Source organism: Mastomys coucha, chromosome X (assembly GCF_008632895.1).
Source record: "Mastomys coucha isolate ucsf_1 chromosome X, UCSF_Mcou_1, whole genome shotgun sequence".
In the NCBI taxonomy this organism is placed as follows: Eukaryota; Metazoa; Chordata; class Mammalia; order Rodentia; family Muridae; genus Mastomys; species Mastomys coucha.
The window spans coordinates 94,437,982-94,443,975 of NC_045030.1; the positions used below are offsets into that span (position 1 = coordinate 94,437,982).

General features: G+C 49.2%; 1 pseudogene; it reads right to left on the bottom strand.

Annotated features, from left to right (window-relative positions):
• Positions 1-897: 897 nt before the first annotated feature.
• LOC116093605 lies at positions 898-5,255 on the bottom strand (annotated as a pseudogene).
• Between the last annotated feature and the right edge of the window lie 739 nt (positions 5,256-5,994).

Consider the following 5,994-nt stretch of genomic DNA (forward strand, 5'->3'; position numbering starts at 1 on the left):
GGGGGATGCCCTCCGGCTTAGTGCTTAATGGGTCCAGGACTTCTTTTGAAAAGAAGTGCTGAGCATGTTTTGGGAACAGACAGAGGGCTGGCTGCACAGCACTGCCAATGTCACAAATGCTAGCTAAGGAGCTGCACCTTGATGTGGAGAAATGTTTGTTACAGAACTGATCCAACCTCAACCCTCTAAAGGGCAGAGCAGCCCAGGCCACTGAAACGAGGAAACTGAGATGAGGTGAGCAGGCAGGGAGTGTCAAACAACTGATGGGGAGGACTGAACCAGGTGGGGGCAGAGGAGGAGGACGGCCCACTTAACAGCCTCAGCCGGCAGTGGGCACTGAAGCAGCAGTCTGGAGGACTGCGGTTTAAATGCTTCCTTATTTCCTCCATGCCAGTAACCTAGACTGTTCTAAAACATGGCAAGGGCTTCCCAAGGAGAGCCACAGCAAGCCACCCCAGATGGCCTTTTCCAGGCCAGCGGCAGGGTCTGGAGAGAGCGGGGGTCGGCCAGAGCCCTGGCTAGGCTACAGGGCAAACCTTCTGAGGGCTGGATGCTCGTCAGACAAGTCTGCCACGGGCTCCCTTGCACAGGAGTGCAAGCCTAGGCTGTACTCAATTTCAGTGTGACAACCCTAATCAGGCCAGGTGGGGGTGGTACACACCTTTACTATCATCAGCACTCCGGAGACAGAAGCAGGTGGACATCTGTGAGTTTCAGGCCACCTTGGTCTACAGTGAATTCAGGACAAGCAGAGCTACCTAGAAAAACCCTGTCTCCAAAAGTTAAAAAAAAAAAAAAATGTCGGGCTGGAGAGATAGCTCAGTGGTTAAGAGTGCCGACTGCTCTTCCGAAAGTTGTGAGTTCAAATCCCAGCAACCACGTGGTGGCTCACAACCATCTGTAATGAGATCTGATATCCTCTTGTGGGGTATCTGAAGACAGCTACAGTGTACTGACATAAATAAATCTTTAAAAAAAAATGTCATTGAGGATATACCCCTTCTTCAAAAATTTGTTAAGGTAGCAAAATGCAAGTTAGTTTTAAATCACCATTTACAAATAATCCCTAAATTATTAACTTAAAAGTATATTGTTGCCATTACAAAAAGATATACTAAGTTTATTTTATGTGCTTGGGAGTTTGCCTGCATGTACATGTACCATATGAGTACCTAGTGCCCACAGAAATCAGAAGAGGGTGTCAGATCCCCTGAAAATGGAGTTAAAAGATGTTTGTGAGCCACCGTGTGGGTGCTGAGAGCTAAACCTGGTTCCTCTACAAGAGTAACAAATGCTCTTAACCACTAGGCCATATCTGAAGTTCCTACTTTATTTTAAAATTATATTTGTGTGGGAGGGGCTCCTGTATGTCAGTCTGAGAAGAGGTCAGACAGAAGTCAGATTTTCTGGAGCTGCCTGACATGGGTGCTGGGAACCAAACTCCAGTCTTGACAGAACAAGTGCTCTTAACTGCTGAGCCACTTGGGCAGCCTCACGGTACTGCACCTTTAATATTTATCTAATGTCAATCCGGAAGAGACTAAACATTTGGATTGGAATCATACACTACAATAAACCTGACTATATTGAAAGCAAAAAGAATGACAAAGTAAAACTGCCTCAGTGTTTAATATCCTTCCTCTGGTTCTATGTAAAACTTAGGTATTGTGGGTTGTGGGGTTTTTGTTGTTGTTGTATTGCATTTTAAACTGTAATATATTGGGACATTCTAAACACCAGAGATGAAGTAAAAACTGAGACCTGATTTAGCTCAATGCTTGCTGGTGCATTTTAAAGTGAATTAAGACTCAGGGTTTTGGGGGGTGTTTGGTGGGCCTCCTGTTCTTCTATCACTGGGTTCACCAGCTGTATGCCCAAAATCAGAGCACTGAGTGCCTGGCCTGCCTACAGTTACTATGCGTGGTATGATTCTCACCTGCACATTCTGGCTCTGAGTCTGCCCCTGCTGTACTAAGGTAGTAGAGACCTCCACACTCTGTGAAGGAGCATTCTTCCTGCGACTCTGCTGGGTGGAGCCTACCTGAGACACCACAGATGTCTGGGTCGGTTGAACCCCTCTGGCCCCACCAGTGTTAAGACCAGTTTGCTCAGTGCTAAGGCGACTTGTTGGCTGAGCTGGCAAGGACAAATGCTGATTATTATTAGGTCCTTGGGAGGAAGCTGGTGGCATGGGCTGTAGGGGTACAGGAGCCTTGGGTGTCTGTTGCTGTTTTGGAATCAATACATATATCTGCTGTGGCTGTCCCTGGGATGGCTTCTGAGGCTCTGGGTGCAAAATGATAGAGCCAGGGGGAAGCTTTACAGTTAAGGGACTTGCTGTATTATTTATAATGAGTTGCATAGGTGACTTCCCGGGGTGCTGTGCTGGCCTAGGTAGCTGCTGTGTGGTTAGTACTAGGCTGTTTTGAGTGGCTCCTGCAGCAGCTGGGACACTAGTAGGGCGCCCTAGGACCTGGGTTGAATTACCCACCAAACTAGGTTTTGTTACAGACTGTACCACATTGATTACACCTGTGCTAGTGATGCTGGTAGACTGCTGGACCTTTGGCTTGTTCTCTGATGACCTAGCATTAGGTGGGAGAGCTGGAGGAAGGGTGCTAACTTTGCTCGTGCCCACAGTGGTCTGCTGAACCACAATGGTTGTCTTAGGGGCAGGTGGTGCATCTTGACCACACTTGACAGTTGAGGAACCCTGTTTTGAGATGTGGGTAAGTACAAGTGGTGGAGGAATTCTGCTTTCCTGGGGATGCTGTCCTGAGACTGAGGATGGCATCAGACTGGTTGCAGGCTTTGCCACCAGACTGGCTGCGAGCTTTGACACCAGATTGGTTGGAGGCTTTGACACCTGACCGGTTGCAGGTTTTGACACCTGACCGGTTGCAGGCTTTGATACCTGACCTGTTGTGAGCTTTGCCACCAGACTGGTTGCCAGCTTTGACACCAGACTGTTTGCGGGCTTTGACACCTTACTAGTTGCGGGCTTTAGTACCACACTGACTGTGGGCTTTGGCACCACACTGACTGTGGGCTTTGGCATCACACTGACTGTGGGCTTTGGCATTACACTGACTGTGGGCTTTGGCATCAGACTGACTGTGGGCTTTGGCATCAGACTGACTGTGGGCTTAGACACCAGACTAGTTGTGGGATTTGACACCAGACTAGTTGTGGGATTTGGCACCAGACTAGTTGTAGGATTTGGCATCAGACTGACTGTGGGCTTAGACACCAGACTAGTTGTGGGATTTGACACCAGACTAGTTGTGGGCTTAGACACCCGTCTGGTTGTGCGCTTTGACACCAGACTGGTTGCGCGCTTAGACACCCGTCTGGTTGTGCGCTTTGACACCAAACTGGTTGTGGGCTTTGTCTCCAGGGAGGGCTGAGGAAGACAGACTGAGCTACTAGAACCCTGTGTCGTCTTGCCCGAACACCTGGCTTTGCTCTGGACAGACCCTTGGCATATATCCACTGTCTCCCTAGGTTCAGAGTTTACCCTAGCTATGAAATCATCTGAATAATCATCCAGGGACATGTGAGGGGAATACATGTGGCTATCAATTTTGTCCTCTGGAAGTGGCCCTATATTAGCAGAGAAAAGTGGATCATTAAGGGACTTCATAATATCTGGATTCATTTCCCATAGCTGATTGTCATCCTTATAATCAAACATAAAGTCATATTTTACCTCAGGAACTTCCAGGACACTTGGTTCTTCATCACCAAAGAGAAGAGATGGCATCTCATTAATATATGTCTGCAAATCCATCTCGGAAGGCATGGTCAGTCCCTGCATCCATGCATCTGTTTCAGTAATCCTCAGGTCATATGGGTCATCTGGCCCCATTTTTGCCTGTTTTTTGAAAGGAGTCATTGTTGTGAGGTCAGGGGGACATGTACACCCAGATGACACCTCCTGTTGATCCAGAGAGGAGGATGTATGCCTCTTGAAGCACTGTTTCATGGTGGCAGTATTCATCTTCTGCTCATTAAACAGCAGTTTGTTGGCTGTGCAGGCGACAGCAACAGAGGGATCCAGACACAGTGGCTCGGCTGTAGCTAAAATCAGTTGGCTCTCAAGCTCAAGTTTTTCTTCCTCAGTCCATTGACGGTTATCACTTGTAATGGACTCTACATCGCTTACGAGACTCTGCATCGTGGGCCGTAAGAGAATATACCGAGTTTGGTAAGGAGGAGGAGACGCAGGAGAGGTCACATCAGATGACACAGCAGGCTCTGCATCAAGCTCCCCAGGAGGGTGGATGTCACAGCACAGTCTGTAGTCTCGGATTTCTGCTATGACACACCCATGGTGAAAAACATTCACAGGAGACTTTTCCAGGACATCAATCAGAAAAGATGGCAACTCTTCAGCATCCAAGTATTCAAGCAGTTTCTCTATTTCATAAGGCAACCTAAAGGTCTCTGAAAATGACCCACTTTTGTCCTTCAGCATGAGAGAATAGCCCCGATTTTCTGAGTACAGGTTGACCACTAAACATGGCAACACCTCTCTCCTCAGAAGCTTCTCTAGCAAGTTGACATTGCTTCGAAGGCCCCCTTCCTCTGACTCTTTCTCACACTCCTCAACATAAATGTCGTACAGTTTTTCACGAAGAGATTTTTCCCCAGTGGAAGTGAGTCTCGGCGGAGGGGGCTGCTGCCGGGCAGATTCAATGATATCACCCGCCCACTCAAAAGCCTCCTGTAAAGTTCGGTCCATCGTAACAAAACAAATCAGGGCCTTTAAGAGAGAAAACAACAACAACAAAACGCGTTGGCGGAGAGAGGTCGAAATCACGGCAGGTCTAGTAACTGTCCTACAAAACTCTGCCTAGGTGCATACAACCTGAATTTGATATGGACTCCAAGAAACCCACCTCCCACCGGGGAGGCGGACGCCTCCAATGCCTGCACTGGACTCTTGGCGCTTTGGCGCTTTGGCGCTTCGGCGCTTCGGCGCTTCGGCGCTTCGGCGCTTCAGCGCTTCCGCACGGGCAAAGGCCGTCCGTCTGGGCTGCACCAGGAAACCTCGACTTCACAGCAAAGGCGAGCCCAAAACGAGCCGAAAGCTACCTCCAAAACCTTTGCAAATGTCTGAAAACACCCATACCTCGGGGGCTCACTGCCCGTGTGCCTGCGGGGACGCCTCCGTGCTGCAAGTGGACACGCCGGGCTGAGGAGCTGCCTAGCTCACGCGCGTCGTCCTCCTTACGCGGCTCGTCCGGGCCTCATGCTCCTCGAGCCTTCTGGGTAGGAGGGTCTCTGTCCAGACTTCCTTTCCAGGGGTGACTCCACTTCCGCTGGAGAAGGCGGGAAGATTTTGGGGGCGGTGCCCTGCTGTCCATCTAACCTTGAAAGGCGCTCGAGCGGAAGCTTGCGCAACAAGCGGTGCTTTCTGTGTTACGGTTTTGGCCTCCACCATTAAAACCCGCAGGGCCATTGTGCACCATTTTATTTGTCTTGGTGGGACCTTCTAGGACTTGATCTACGATAACCAGGGGGCAGTCAGATCTCTGGGTGTTTCAAGGCCAGCCTGGCCTACATAGCCAGTTCGAGGCCGGCCAGGCCTATAGAGTCAGTTCAAGCCAGCCAGGGCTACATAGTGAGACTGTGTCTGGTTATATTTTTGGGGAGTGGGGGTTTGAGACAGGGATTCTCTATGTAGCTCTGGGTCTCTTAGAACTCATTCTATAGACCAGGTTGGCCCCGAACTCTTGGATGCTGGGACTAAAAGCTTGCACCACCACCTGGCAAGACTAGCGTTTTTTTTTTTTTTTTTTTGAATCTGTGTTCAGAATCTCCTGTCTCCATGTTTTGGTGATTTCTGGTACCCATCACTGATAATTTAGCACACCTTAATGGCCTTCATTACCCTTTATAGTGGTGGAGACACTCACTATATGCTTGTATGAGCATTACAGCACTTCATTCAATTCTCCCGGTACATTCCCCGCTCCCCCCCTCCTGCTC